The sequence below is a fragment of the Diadema antillarum genome, unplaced genomic scaffold (genome assembly GCF_040938485.1).
Source record: "Diadema antillarum isolate AM-2024a unplaced genomic scaffold, OU_Dant_1.0 scf00000215, whole genome shotgun sequence".
Lineage (NCBI taxonomy): Eukaryota > Metazoa > Echinodermata > Echinoidea > Diadematoida > Diadematidae > Diadema > Diadema antillarum.
This window is the reverse complement of record NW_027271104.1, coordinates 108,266-125,232: the sequence shown is the minus strand read 5'-3', so window position 1 is coordinate 125,232 and position 16,967 is coordinate 108,266.

Sequence of the window (16,967 nt, the reverse complement as noted above, 5' to 3'; positions counted from 1 at the left end):
TTCATAGATATAATATGATTTCTAAACATATGTTTACATGTGTATGTATATATACACGTATATATTATACCATTATATATTGTACGCGTTTGAGACTTCTGACAAGAATGCAAAACATTTTCGCACAAAGTTCTTCCGTAAAATGAAAAAAGGAAAATCTTAGAAATGTAATTACCAAACTTCATTGCATTTCCCCGTCCATCATGGGAATGCGGAACGTAATTCAATATTGTGTCTGTTTGTTTCTTTGTTTTATTCTTTGTTAAGGTTCCATGCGGAATAGGGGAGGGGGTCACAGTTCAATGTCCCCCCCCCCTCCCCTCCCACTCCCCTCCTTTTTTTTTTCTTTTTTTTTTTGTTTGGTTGTTTGTTTGTTTTTTAGGGAAGAATATTAGGACGTGACCTTCTGAATGTCATATGTGTTGTAGTCTATTTCTAGTTTGATTATTTCCCACATCCCGCTTTCCTTTGTAGAGACCCCGAAGAAAATGCGTACTAGGGGGCTGCCCCATGTCTTTCATCGACAAAACTAAATGAACGCACCATTGATCAGAAAGGAATATTACTCTAGCAAAACATTGATGGACATCGTGTGTCTTATACACGTTAACGAGAGACACGTATTGTTACCTATTCTACAGTTACAAAGCTTCAAAAAGTTGTCAACTTAAAGCAAGGTAGGATGAATAGGTTGCATATTTTGACTGTGTGACAGGGTGTAGCAAACCATTTTGTCCCGTCCTGTTTAAAACCATTAACCGTGACAACACTGCAATTTGTCCTTTTCTTAGCACAGCATAGTTCTTGTAAGCTGGTGGGTGGGGATACTTCGATATCACTTATGTACAAATAAATATTTAATATTCAAAGTGCATTCATGATGTGTGCACTGTCATAATTTCATCCAGAAGTTCAAAGTCGAAGTATAGTTAAACATTATATTATTGTTGGTTATGCTATACTGATTTTAGAAAACATTGCAGCTGTACAATGAAGAAGCTATGTCCTTACAGCGCTCTGCGTCGGTGCCTGTAATGCGCTTAACGTGACCGTGTGGGTGCGTGTGATCTTTGCTTGTGTGTTTCAGGCGCCTTTTTTACGTGCTTGTTTTAATTCTCCATCGCACAACTGTTATAATTCATGCATCCTCATCTTTCTTTCGGGGAAAGCATTCTACACTACCAATGACATACACCAATGCTACAAGAAAACCAGCCAAGTGAGGTATTCGAAAAAAAAAGAAATCTGAAGTTCAACTGACGGGTGCCCGAAACAATACAGGCATTGTAGCCTTTGAAAAGAAATGAAAGGAATGAAATACGACGCGTGCAGATCAGGGTCAAAGTCTATCACGTCCATGTAACTGCGATCACATTGATTTGTACCTGTTCAAACCGTAAAGAGGCGTAGGAGGCAACATGGCTGAAATGATGTATTATGTCTTCATGACTGTCGTGGCGTCACTGATGACACTAAGATCAGGTAAGTAAAATGCGCTCAAAATGTTATTTATGTTAATGCTGATATATTTTCTGATATCTTTTTAAGGCTTTCTCGTCTAATTTCCCATGTTGGACCCATTTTCCCTAATGTTCTAAGATCCGCAAAAAAAAAAGTGCAATCATATAGGGCCTATGCAAATATAAACTTCGATGCTAGACTGTGTGAAGATTTGATGATAACATGGATTCGCTAGAATGATAGACCATGTTTTCATTGCTGATATCACTACTTGTGGAGGGATGTATTCTTCTCTGACTTAAGGAAACCTTGCGCTTATACTGTGCCATTTGAATCATAGTTACTTTGTAAGATTAGTTTGACGGACTCAAATTCAATTTGATAAAACACAGCTGGCGGCCAACTAGCTGACACACAGCCACGCATCACTCTTCTTGTTGGAACATCAGCATTTATTCCATGTGGATATGATGGCAGCCCGTTAACTGTGGAGTGGCAAAAGGGCAAAGTGGGGGCCCGGGAAGCAGACGAGTATGTGGTGATACTTGAAAATCTGTCCGATGAAGTCAGGAGAAGATACTACCGGGACGGTTTTAACATTACGGACGATTATACGCTGACAATCCACGGTGTTGGCCTGGCAGACGAGGGACGATACTTCTGTACAGTTTCCGACGGTGCCACTGGAACGTTTACTACTAGTCACACAGACGTCCTGGTAGAAAGTAAGTTTTGATTTGATAGCTATATCAAGAGAATATTGTATTGAGGTACGACTTCTTTGGAGTCAACGTAATGATTATCATATGGAGTATCAAGCTTATACAACGATAAGGTTGATGTTGGTATAAAATCGTGAAGAAGCAACAGAATCAGATCAGATCAAAGTATTCTCAGTAAGTCACTTGAAGAATTTTACTGTTCTGCTTCTGGTAAGAGAATACTGTATGGTCAATAGTACTGTATTTTATGTTTATTTCTTGTGGCTGATCGCCATTTAGATACTTTATGACTTCTTCTGTCAATATTATGTACTAATAAACACAATCACTACTATACATCATCAGAATTACACATTAAACTTTTCACCACTTGGGCACATGAAAATTATAGATATATTGAAATATATAAAGATTAAGTGTCTCCGAAAGTGAATAGAGTTTGTCGTTATATCATCACAAACTGCAGGATTAGGTTGTGTGTAATATTGACACATCATAGACAATCCTGGTATTAAATTTCTTTCATTTCAGTTTTAGCTATGATTATAATCCATTGAGGTAATCAAAGAGACAAACGCGCTGAAATTCCACAAATTGGAACCAATAAGCCCAACAAGCTGGGATATCCCATTCCCAAATTATAACATTGACATGTTTAGATTGTAGTGAAAAAGTCAAAAGTCATGAGGATCAACCGAAAGCTTTTCTCACTTCAGAGGTCAATCAAACAGACACACAACAAAATAGAGGAAGGCAGAAAGCTTACCAAATAGTAGGAGGTAAAGTGTTTTGTAAATTCAGTAATTTAATGAAAAGACTTTTTTGTTAATTTTAATTTCCATCCAACAGAAAAGTAATACAAATACAAAATATACAATAAAAAGTCATATATTGTATTCCAAGCTTTATGAAGGCTGAAGTTGAAGTTGAGTTTATTTCATTTCCAACAAATTAAAGAATCAATGAAATTTTCGCGTATACAAATAATGCCACGAAATCAGTGCGACAATAAGATGAACATAATAACATGTAATAAAGACACTGGTAAACTATTATCAGAGATACATATAAATGTTCTATCATTATGGTAGACTGAGAAACAAAATTGCTGGAAATGGAGGGAATCGACTGCTTGTATGAAGAAGGTTAGAGACTGAATCTTAACAATTCTACATGCCTGTTTTTTCCCTTCGGCCTATCATTGATGTTACCTACTGTATATTTACCACATGATTTCAATTCAAGCTAAGCCCGACATTGTGTACCTACATAAAAAAAGATCTGCATTATAGAATACAGCATTTAAAACAGTTTAATTATTATATCGAATCTTTACACTTAGCCATTTCATGTGCTGACAATGGCATGTGGTCTAAACACATACAGTAATTCGTGCTCAAATTGTACAACATACATTGCTATTAACTTTAACATCTCTCTCATTTTTCATCTGTACATGTAGTACATGCCTTTACTCATGATCAATTCATTCTTATTTATGCCCATGATCACGAGGCACTAAAAATGGTCTGTGCTAAGACCCTATAGCAATCCCACAGCCTATTCTACATTAACATGTAACCCCAATCTTCATCTTCATATAAGTACTTTCGATTTGATTGGATTATTACCCCCATGTCCAAACTTAAATGGCCTGTATACCTGTATACAGTATACTGCAGGTGAGAACCTATTCAATGCTATAGCAGCCCATATAGTGGTTACTTTAACCGCAATCTTCATATCTTTGCCAGAGCTGGTAGTTCTAAGCCAGACCTCTGTGGCACTTCAGCTGCGTGGAGGCGCTATTATTCCCTGTGTATTCAATGCAACAACATCAGATGTGCGCTGGAAGAAAGATGGACTCCAAGTAGGGAATGGCGATGGCTACCAGACCTCCACAGAAGACAATTCTCTGATTTTGGATCACGTGACTATGCGGGATAGAGGGACCTACGTGTGTGAATACTCTGATCGCAACAAGAAAACGTTGTATCGAAAAGTAAAACACGTGACAGTTATAGGTAAGTCTGCTTTAACATTAACTGAAGAAAATCATGTCTTCTTTTTTTTCGTTTTGGCATTTGATGGCAAAACTCTTATTATGTTCTTACAGTATCTACTTTTTCTCTCTCTCTCTTTCTTCCTCTCTTTTTGTAAAGTTTATAATTGTGTATGTGCATGTAACGTTATATACAATGTACTCTTATGTCTACATATTTTGTATGCAGTGACCATGGTATACAGATAATATCTATTATATGCATTTTGCTCGTACATGCGTAAACTTGCAAAATTCATTATTCCTGTATCATCTTAACGAGTAAATTCGATATACTGGATCATCATAAGGCGGTGGACTGGTGAGTATTAAAAAGCTTCATGTTAAAACAACAACGACAACAACAAAAGAAACAGAGGGCAAACTCATAGTCCTAGAGGAGCCAAGTAGCGTTTGACCTAGAAGTTCTATTGTTCATGTATAGTCTTTTACATTAAATGAGAAATTCGAAAACCAATAATACTTCTATTGTACTATTACAAATTATTTATGTCCATGTTCTCTGAAAGCTCTCGTATGACAATGCGAACTGCGTGCACAAAACGAATACTAGTATAATATAGCGTCTGAAACGTAAATAATCAAAACGACGGAGTTTAACCACCATAATACGGTCTTAATATATTTTTCTTCTTTTTTTCACAGGTACCCCTTTCAGCCCCTTTCCCATCATCGATGTGTGTAGTAAGAAGGAAGAAGTGATACAGAATTGCACTGAAGAATCTTCGGCGATACTGAATTTAACGTGCCTCGTGAACAACTACTTTCCCGACATTTCTCTCGACTTTCTGCACTACCAAGAGATTGTAGCGACCCTGACTGATATAGAGACCAAGAATTCGGATGGGACGAAGAATAAGGAAATTTCCATACGTGCTACTCCAAGCAAAGAGCCATATGTATGTAAAGCGTACAGAATACCTCGGCCGTGATAAGGCAAAGGAACGTAACTCAAAATTTGGGCATTTTGAGTTATGAGCATATGGCTCCTAAATAAAATGTGCTCTTTTTAATGGTGAATGTCTCAATTCTCAAATGTTTACCATTTCAGAGATAAAAAGCGTATCTCACACACCTTTTTCACAACGTTGCCGTTTCCAACTAGGCAAAACAACGTAAGCTGATATACGTATAGAAATGACAAAGAAAGCATTTTCGCTGTTACGGCAAATGAACGTATCTTTACATGCACTGTTTTTTCATGGTGGTTTCTCAAGAAAAAAGAAGGAAATTGCGACGCCAAAAGAACGTATGTCATCATACAGCGCTTTGCTGTATAAAATCAGGGCCATGCGCGCTACAGTCAGCACGGCAAAAGAACGTATGTCATCATACTGCGCTTTGCTGTATAAAATCAGGGCCATGCGCGCTACAGCCAGCACGGCAAAACAACGTATCAACATCGTGGCCATCACAACACACGCTACACTGCATATTAACTCTATTAGCAAGACATACGGCTTCGTGCTGCAGATCCATTTCAGCCGCGGCAGTGAGTGTAGTGCCGCCGCTGATGCCGGGCCGCTTGCGACAACAGCTGCAGCAGTGCTGTAGCAGAGTACTGGTTGACTGGCAGGCAAGCTTTGCTGCAGTGTGAACTATGAAGTCATGCCAGTTGTTCTGTTTTGCAGTCATGGAATGGATATTCTCCTGACCAGTTAATGCTACCACAAAGAAAATCAGCGGTAACACCGGTAAGTTTTATTTTGTTTTTGTCAGGTCTAAGTTTGATCCAGCCCGACCAGACGCCGTGCGAAGTACGGCGATTGGGCTGTACATAGTGGACGACAGTACGCTATGCTAGTAGTAGGGTCCAGTACTTTCAATTATAGTTTTCACTAAGATTTAAGAAAACGATGAGTAAAAAACAAATAAACAAAAAACACAGCAAGCTACGAAAATAAAGAGCAAACATAGATCTATGAGTATGACAGCCTTTCCTGTCGGTGGGCTTGGCAAAACGTGGCTCATTGGTGTGGTTGTGGTTCTACTATTAAAGGACTATGTAAATGTAGGATACTTGTACTACACTTAGTGGTCTAGTAGATCAAGTAGTGACTGTCAAAAGAAATTTACCTATGCGGAAAGGAAGTGGACCCCAATATACTGTTATGATCATCGACATTCGACTTGAGGTCTTCTACCTCAAATTCAGTTTTGTAAAGTAACAGCTTTATAGTAAACAGTAGACTCGACTTCAAGCAAATGACAATAAAGCTTGATACTGATGAATTCCATTTAGTCTTTAGTGGCTACATGAACTGATGGCACACAATATGTTCTAATAATGACATTAACATCATTACTTTGGCAAGAAAAGTAGGGATAAAATGGAATGTTTGGTCTACATCTTTGGTTAAACATAAGTAGTCTTAGATCTTGTTTGTTATTTCTTGAAAGGATGAAGAATGTGATTGTGGTGTTTTCATACATACAGGAATTTACTCACTTGAAATTAACCTAAAAAATAAGGTAATATTTAATGGTACTCTTTACCTGCTAACTATGGAGGCCTGATTTATTTTCTTTTTAATTCTTTGTGCAATTTTAGTCAGCTGTACATATTCTTTAAAACATTTTTTTTTTCATTTCGATACGATATAATGCATTGTTGCCATGGTAGATCCTATACATGCTAATACGTTCCACCCCTCCCCCATAAAAATGTTGAGGGCAAAAGCTTATGGAATTCAAATATTTATCATCAAGTTAGATGGTTTTAAATACTATGTAAAGTTCAAATATTCAGACCCAATCGTCTACTTTAGGTGATATTAACATTCGTGTTGAACTTTTTGCTTGTCTCTCTTTTCAGTGTCCACACCAACCGCCAGCCTAGACAAGCACAGAAAAGGAATGCAGTGTATCAAGTACAATGAAAGGTACACGTTGAATAATCACCTATTAATTCATACAAAAAAGTATTAGGAGAAGGGGGCAGAAATTAATCCCACCTTTGTCATTATCACTAGCGACACAAGCCGGCATTTGGAAAAAATTATTTAAAAAATAGAAAAGAAGGCAGAATCCATGATGATGACTTTCTGATAATTTGAGAATACCACATTTCACAGTTCATTCCTTAGCGATAAAAAATAATAATATTAAATGAAAACTGATGAAATGGTAACCATATTCTGTCTCAAAACAAACACACAGCCGTGTGCATCCTCAAGGGGTATTTGTATGATGTTGAATAATAGATACTGTGAGAGTATTTCATTATTTGAAGAGTTTGTTTGCAAAATACGATAAGTCCATATTTGCTAAATGGAGATATTTGCGATTAAGGGTCAAGAAAAATAAAGAGAATAATACGAAATTGTTTGCTTCTTTTGACCACAACTTCAAAAATGTTCGATTTTATGGACTGACCAGTATATAATTTAAAAGATATCATATTGTACTTTATGAGAGAGAATGTACTTCAAAATCTTCAAAAACGGACTTATCGGTTTTGCGAACAAACTCTTCATAAATACTCATTCTCATATTCTTTGCTTTTTTTAGGAGGGGGGGTCTGTGAGAGAGGATTTGTTACAAACAACCATGTCTAATGAAGAATCTAATCACATAACTAAAGCAGAATTGAAATTCACTAGCTTTCTTTTATGGAAAATACAGAGTGCCTCATTTTATTTTGTGTTAATTATTCTCTTGCGTTTTTTTTTTTTTTTCATTTTCCTGCAGTGGTCTACCGAGCAGTTCGAAAGCAGAGAAAGGAGCAACTATACAAATTTCAGAACAGCTCTGCACGCCCGTCAGAATCTCATGAAAGATGGAGTGGATTGTGCACTAGATCAGTCAACTTTAAAAGCAAAATAATAACACTCGGATTGTTTATATAGGATCAAGTAAATCTTTCACAGTTAAATTAAGAACTCGCAAAACTCAACTGTGAAATGTTAATGACTATTCTTACGTTATTAAGGCACAAGAAAGATTTCTTTTTTTATATTGATATGAAACTAAAGATTCTATTAAAAAAAAATATGATGAGGGCTTATTGCCCTTTGAAATGATTATTATCAACTTTAGGTAAAACTATCACTTGTTCATAGTAAATATTGTTGTAAATGCTTGCCCTCAAAATCAATATCATGTTGATTGAAACTTGTCAACATATTTCAGAAAACCAGGGAAATAGTAACCTTTATTTCCTGCATAATTTTGATTTATTTTGAGCCTAATCTCTCCGGGAGCTCTCAGACAACGCAGATGTATTGCAGCACAGCAAATCGCTGTTGTGATAAGACGTTTATTGAAATGTGTTTAAAGTGAATACTGTTGCAAATTCTCCCTTCGTTTCAGCTGCCTGATAATTGTTCTTTACCCAAGTATTTACTTCTTACTACACTTGATCTTCAACAACAGTAAGGATTAAAAATACATTGTGTGCTATTCATAATTTGTAGTTTGTAGATGTTCTGATCTTCCAAGGTAAAAATTGACGCGAAGGTCTGATATGGTAATATATAACTAAGTATAACTAATCTCCAGAAAAAAAAATATGTTCTGTTCTATTGAAATATTTTGCTCCCATGGTTCTGTTCAACTGTGGTACGTAATAATAAAGGCTACTTTACTCGGGAAGTAAATTACATTTTTTTTCCTATTTCTGTTACCATCATGATAATGTTTATAGTTACTGCTGATTTGCTTTCAATGTGATAAAAGCATAATGGCATATCAAACTCTATCTTAGATTGTAAGAAGAAAGCGTAGATACCTATTTCATATTTTTAAGACTTGCAAATAATCGAATGATTTCTGTAATGCTGTTGTCTTTGAGAAACAGATGTACACACATGTTTTCCCCTATAAACCTTTAAGAAAATGTAAATCAGTCTCTGCATCTACGTTTGTCATGTCTATCTCAAAGTTATTCAACTGAGAGAATGTTTGCACCTCTGACAAGTCTGAGATGTGTGTGTGTGTGTGTGTGTGTGTGTTTTGTACTTGCTTGGTTGTGTGTGTGCGTGTGTGTGTGTGTGTGTGTGTGTGGTCAAGTTACACCTAAAAACATTAAAACCTGGATTCATACTTACCTGATAAATCATTGTTATTATTGTTGTTGTTCAAAGAATTGAGGCATTTTAACCTTCCGGATACAATTCATGCAATCCACCAAACATCAACAACTTATAACGATAAACAAAGTACTTAATATTATTCTGTCTGTTCAAATCCTTTCATCTCAATGGAAATCGTTAAATAAATCAAAGAAAAGATAGAAATTAAAACAGGAGTCTCAATATTAACACATGCGTGTATGTGTCTTTGAAACGAAGTGTATGTGCAGATGTCTATACAATTCTTTTTTATACCCATTTTATTTTAGTTTTTTTTTTTGCCAGTTCCCATACAGTCATAATAGTTGCCACTCATGCATTTTCATACTAAAAAATATACATATTTCAAGTTCATCTTAATTGTAGCACATGGCATAAGAAGTGTAATGAAATCCATTTTCAGACTTTACCCAAACTCGTACTTTAGTTGTCAATATTAATCCAAATCCATGCTTTTGTTAAAACAACATGAATGATAAACCACATATAATTATGCTCCCAATGAAAAAAATCTTACATCAAGAGATAAAAAACATACACTTAAAGATAATGAAAAAGAATGGACATCTCAATAAACTATAAACTGTGTATGCAAATGAAGTAAAACAAAAATATACGGTAATTGGTAGATAACAACTAATTACATTTTAGTACATACTCGGTAAGTTTTCAGAAAAAAACACGAAAATGTTCAATTGCATCGATCATTTTGCAAGCTAACGTGTTTTACTATTCCTTATGTATATCTAAAAACACATAACGGGACTTTTATCATCCAGTTAACAAAATTGTCAAAGTAAATAAATCATAGAGATTGTTGCCATAGAGTTGGGATACGTCATTCTGCCTAATTACATTGATGAAAGGGTTGAGGCGCAGATATTTGTAAGTCAAGATACGTTGTTTTGGCATACTGAAGTGGCTTCGCGGGAGAATGCTTACGCGCCGTAAGTCAGGATACGTTCTTTTGCCTAATTGATATGTTGCCGCGTGAGGATTCTCGCACAACGTAAGTAAGGATACGCTCTTTTGGCAAACTAGAATTACTCATCAGCACAGTGCTGTGATTCGGTAAAATGCTGTATCTATTCTAAACATGGCAATTACTCTAAAACGGGAAGTCCTATTTTACTGAAATTTTCCCGAGATATTCTTTATTAATGCCTAAGAAACTTCGCTGCTTCAAAAGTGTTTTGCTCCTATGACGGAAAAATGGGAACCAATTGAATTTTCAAAGTCGTTTTTCTCAGAACATGATATTCTGAGTTACGTTGTTTTGCCTTATTACGGCCGACCTGGAGTGGACGGAGAGAGAACAGCTGTGGTCATGATTACAGCAAGGAGAGAAAGTTATAAGGCAGCTAGTGGTAAATATGCATTCCTCTTTATGTTTAAACGTGATGACACGCCATATCAAACTTGACCAGCTCAAAAGACGCCAATATTGCAGTTTTCGGTGATACATGTGAAAACTCTTGAATTCTCAAAAGGCTTACCACTTTCCCCACTGTATGGCCTGTAAGTTTTCCTCCACTGTCATTTCAAGCATGACGGTGCAAATACGTACACACAAACAGATATATGTGTTGACATACGGATTATGTACATGATATGGAGAGCTGGTTTTGAGATTCTATAAACAATGGCCGAATGGTAAATACATTATTTCATGACGTAAAATGATGTTTGTTATCATTGCAGGCGCTTATAGAAAGCAGCTTTACAAAACAAAACAGGTCAACTCTGCAGTGTAACATAGATAAAACAAAATAGATAATAATGTGTGCAATGCATGTATGTATCTAGGGCTATACACAAAAAGGCGGCCAAACTATATAGCTGCAGCATATTCTATGAATGCGATTTAATCAATTCAAAACATTGGTTTCAGTGATTGCTGGAATTCTGGTCGTTATCATCATTGCCTCATCAATAACGGTGTACATTCGTCGGAAACAGAGGGCACGAAGGAATGAAGGTACTTCATATAAAACTTCCTGAGTTACTTATTGTCATTTGTAATCCACTCGATACAGAATTCAGCTTATAACCAAAACACTTATAATTTTATGCAAGTATAGAGCAGAAGAAAAAGTTTTCTGCTTCAAAGTTTATTTTCTTACGAGGTTTTCTTATCAGGTCTAAGACATAATTATTTACGCTTAAATTATAAAACCTTTCACCACGTGATTCTTCGCAACTCATGATTAAATTCGTTCAGGTTTTTTTTTTTTTCTGTATCATTTCTTTAAAAACGTGAAATTCCATGAAATAACTTTCCAAAGTCTGATGTCTCCTTTCGAATTCGATTCCTATTTAACATACTTTGTATTCAGAGGGAGACTATGAGGATTATACTATCATAAATGATTTGTTTACAATGTAAGCTTCTTTGGTAGATAATATAAAGGTTGTATACTAAAATAACATGTGACTGCATTTGTTGTCCAATCATTTTATGGATGATCCTCATTTTTTTCTGCCCTAAAAATTTGAATACCAAGGTAACGACGAGGAGGCTCAAACAGAACTTTTGCCATTAGCAGGTAAGTTATCCCCTTCACAATGACCTCGTGAGCTCTTTTCATACATGTATTTACTTTTTTTGACGTTGTGTATAGGCATGTCAAGACGATGAGTCAAGCATGAACGTGTGTAACTGATCTTTGAAATATTGATACTTTGGCTTCTTGGGAATTTCAGTAAATGCTCAGGTGGACAAACTATGGATTGTCTGTTTTCGAGTTTATGTGGTATGCTATATATCACGTTAAAATAATGCCATCATAGGTGTTTTGTAGAACGCGTTATGAATTTATTCATCATTTATCGTTAATATTACTTTTTTCCTATCTTCCATATGTTTTCTTTACTATGTCACACTTTGAAATGATTAATTTATTTTCAGTTTCATTATCACTCAGCGATACTTATGTTAAACACTATGTTCATATTTGAATAGTTACAATATAACTTCAGTATTACTTATTCAGTTGTAGGTGTTTTGCATGTAAAACTTGGTATTTTCTCTACTTGGTGTTTTGTGCACGTATCTTTGAAATTTACAAGCTGGTCTGTTTTAAATGGCATGGCCAGGCACTAGGTTGAATTTACTTAAATGTCTAAATGTGAGGTAACAAAAATGATTTATAGATTGAAGGTAGTAATCATTGTTATAAACGCTTTTACAGAAATGATCATTCAATTTAGCACAAAACATGTGTTTATGTTCTTACTGATTTCCGTTCAATGTCACACTACCCTTTTTTCGACAGATTCTCTGTCTTACATCGAAGTCTGGCAATTATTATGCCATGCTGAGAAACAGAAGACCCTAAATAAACTGATTGACGCACTATGCCAATCGCAAATCATCAACCCAGATGAAAACGTGACTTACACCGCCAGTCAACTGTACGTCACTCTCTGTGAGGTCAAAGGTAGAAATAGTAAAGTTGGAAAAGAACTGTTTAATATCTTCAACAAAGTCGGCAGAGACAACGTGGATTTCTTGCAATATCAGCAAGGTGAGAATTCCTTGAATTATACCACTAATAATAGTGTGGAGCCCCACAGAATTGCCCCCCCTATTTTTTTGTTGTGACTATTGTTTGTCCCCCTGTGTCCTTATGGCAATTGACCATGAAGGTAAATAGCTATTTGTCCCTCAAAGTGAGATGCTGCCCCTCCCCATTTGGAGAGTGGCCCAGCCCCTTTCTTGGAAGAGAGATAAGAAAAGCCCAACCAGCTTGGATGTTGGCTTGGTTCTTCACTCTGTTGTACCACGCATCCAAGCTTGACACAGTGTCTTATCTTCTCTTGTCTATTCAGGTAAGAAATACCTTTTTCATACTTTTAATAGTTATTCTCTCAGAATGATTATTGAACCAAACATGTTTCGAGAAATATAATGAGAATTATAACTGTATGAGATGCTTTTGTGAACAGAATGCAATGATTTTATGGTTAGTAAGAAACTTGAGTGAATGTAAACTCCATGTCACTCTCCATCTAAGTTTTCTACATGCTGGTGAAACAAGAACGTTCCATCTTAACCAGGATCATTTATTATAAATTCACCTGGCAAGAAAACTATGATAAGACTGAATGTGTTATAATATATACCTTTGCTATCTATTTATTAATTGTGTATGTGTGACATGATAGATAATTGTATGATGTCAGACACAACATCATGTGAGTTGATGAATGAGTCGAGAATGTATAAGGCAATGTACTATGTATATGGTGCGTGATCCAAAATAGTTTGACACATGTTGGGTCAGAAGCAGTGCTGTTACGCATGCAGCACTATAGAATTGTATATACCTTCCTTGAGTATGAACACACCCAGCACAGTGTAGTACATAGAGTATTGAAGGAGTGTAATGAAAAGAGTGCCAACGCACTCCATGATTCACACTAGAACAAAGAACTGGCCAGAAAGCTTCAGGGGTGAGAAACAATGCTGGTAAGAAACTTTATGGGAACCCCTCCAAGTAAGAGATTAGTCTCGCAATCTAGACCCACTTGGAGTATTTCTATATGTGCAAAAGGTATATGGTGAATCGGATATAACATTGATGTGACTTACAGCTTTGAGGATGCATTTGGAGTTACAGTATGTTACTTGTTCATCTTTAAATCATTAGACATGTAAATATAGTTTAGTACGGGGTGAACCCAATGGTTAGTGAATTTTCAGCCAAAAGGGTCTAAACATAGACTAGTGTAACTGCCTGCTTTAGTTCTCTCTCCCCTCTTTGGCTTTGTCTCTCTCTCTCTCTCTCTCTCTCTCCCTCTCTCTCCCTAACTCTGTCCCTCTACTCTATTCATTGAGAAAACGGTGCTGAACAGTCAGCCAGTCTCTTTGTTTTAGTTTGAGCTTTATGAGGAGATTTCCTCACTCTTCTCCTCACCTGAATGAGAAGAGACTGCTTGATGTAGAGTATTACCAAGCCTTGAATAAAAGAAGCTGTTAGAGATGCTGTGTACAGTGCTGGGGCAGGAAGTTTGGGCAGTCTGTGATTTGTTTAGTTCTAGGATTAAGCCCCCTACCAGAGTGTGGGAACGCTGTAGTGCTGTAGTTGGTTACATTGTGTATGTCTAGTTTATTGTCACCCTGTAGTGCTTGTATATATAAATGCTAGTGAATAGTGTATGTCTGGCCTCAGAAGGGCAAGGTTAATATAGATTTCATTTAAAGTTATGAGAGTTAAGAGTAATGGCAAGGTATATACCTTCGGCCATGTTATGTGAAGTTATCAGTGCTTCAAGAAAATATCATGAAGAAATGCATTTGCAGAGCAAATGATTATTTGTTGATCAAGTGAAGACTGAGGGTGGAATATTATTATTTCAAGGGTCTTGTGCGCACGAATGACCTACAGTCTTGGAGATTAAAGATAGTGAATCATTGAGTAGAAATTATAGGGATGATAATGCTAACATTCTTGTAGTTATATTCATTGAATTGCTGTAAGTAAAAAGAGAGTTAAAGATTGAAAGGAGAATATGTTTTAGTATATTATTTCATGACATCAGTTATGGTAAAATAGAATATGTTAGACATCGGTTTACACATGCAAGATAACGATGTTATTTTGAAAGCATGAATATAATGGCTGATTAATTAAGATGTTATAGACTCTATTTTGTGAATTTAATATTAGTTTTGTTATGTTTGCTTTTAAAGGCAAAATGATTACGGAGGTAATCGGAGAGCTAAGAATGAGTTTTGGTTGATAATTAGTTTCTAGAATTATGAAAAGCTCATTCCAAGGAATGATAGACTGACATATCGAAGGATTTTTAGATATGTTAATAGTGTTTTAAAGTATGAAGTGTTTCGGGTTATAAGGGGTGGTTATTGTTGCTGTTGTCGTTATTATGGTATAATCGATACAATTCGTATCATGAAGCGTTACAAGTTATGATGAGACGTTCATCAGTACATGTTATAGTGTTTGTTCTGTAAAATATTCATTTGTAAATATATACATTTTCCATTTTGATATATGATTATTAGTTGTTGAAGTAGAGATATAGAATAAATTGACTCTGTTGTACCACGCATCCAAGCTTGACACAGTGTCTTATCTTCTCTTGTCTATTCAGACACGCCCCCCTCCCCGGGCGGGCGCTACAAATCTGGCGACCCTGCCAGGACGGCAAACTCAGAGAAGGAGCTCGAGATGCTGATTTGTCGTCCTTAACCTACACGAATCTGGACCCAGGATGGACGAACTCTCGACGGAAATCCTCGCCACTCTGCCTACACTGACAGAAGAGCAGCTGAAGCAAGTTGCAACCGTGTGCGGCATCCCAGAAGAAAAGGTGACAGTAGTTGCTAAGAAAGGAAAATTGGGTGTGTTGCGTGTGGTCACTTCTTTTCTTTGCAGTGATGAGGTGGAGGGGAGGACAGATGGTGGGATGGAGTTGCTCCAGAGCATCGGGATGAGCATTAGGAAGATGACTGGAGGAAAAGCTGAAGCACCACCTGCGATGGAGACGGTCAAGACCTTACCTGAAGAGGAAAAGGTCAAGACCCTGCCTGAGGTGGAGCTCACCATCCCGACCAAGAAAGCATCAGTGATCCATGACCAGTTCCGACGAGAGTTTAAGATAAAAGGGCAGATAGGTGAGGCTGGACAGAAGGATAAACTGTCCTTTTCCAGTCTCGTCCACCAAATAGACCGCGGACTGAGTCGAGGGTATGAGGAAGAAGAGATTGTGGATGCAATCATAGGATCCATGGTTCCTGGTTTACCGCTCCGTGCCTATCTGGAGTCCAAACCAGATCTTGATCTACCAGTTCTAAGGCGACTGCTTCGCAGCCACTACAGAGAAAAAGAGGCAACAGAACTGTATCACAACTTAACAAGGGCGGTCCAAGGCCAGAAGGAGACGCCCCAAGAATTTCTCCTGAGGATGCTGGCACTGCGACAAAAGATTTTGTTTGCATCAAAAGAAGCAGACGCCACCTTCCGATATGACGGGACATTGGTACAAGGTATGTTTCTACACTCTCTTCTAACAGGAATCACTTGTGACGCCATCAAGAGTGACCTGAAACCTCTACTTCAAAATGTCAACACCAGCGACGAAGTCCTTTTGGAGCGACTGAACATTGCCGCAAACAATGAAATGGAGAGGCAGGAGAAGCAGGGCACGGCCAGGAGGGCCAAGGTCAGTGAAGTCTCCACCTCCCAAGTCGCCGCCAAAAAGCCCGAAGACCCACCCACCCAACCTACAACCACCTTCAATATTGACAATCTAAAAGAGACTCTGCAGCAACTCATCAGAACAGAGATTGCTGCAATCACACCAGCAAGACCATCACAGCAGCTTCAGACTCCACCACCCCAGATGCAGCAGAGACACCAGCGAAGGGAATGGGGATGCCAGAGCTGCAGAGCACAGGGCTGTGGAGACCAATGCCAACACTGTTTTCGCTGTGGGAGCAGTGAGCACTTCCAGCGTGGATGCCGGTACCGCCAGGGACAGCCGGGAAACGCCAACGGGGCATCCGGGAGGGGCAACGGGTTCCCCAGCAACAGCCCCAGCCAACAGCTACCACCGCCTCAATAAATAGTAAGTTTCAACAACGTCCAGTACCAAAATCACGTGCCGCCAAAGTTTCAAAGCTAG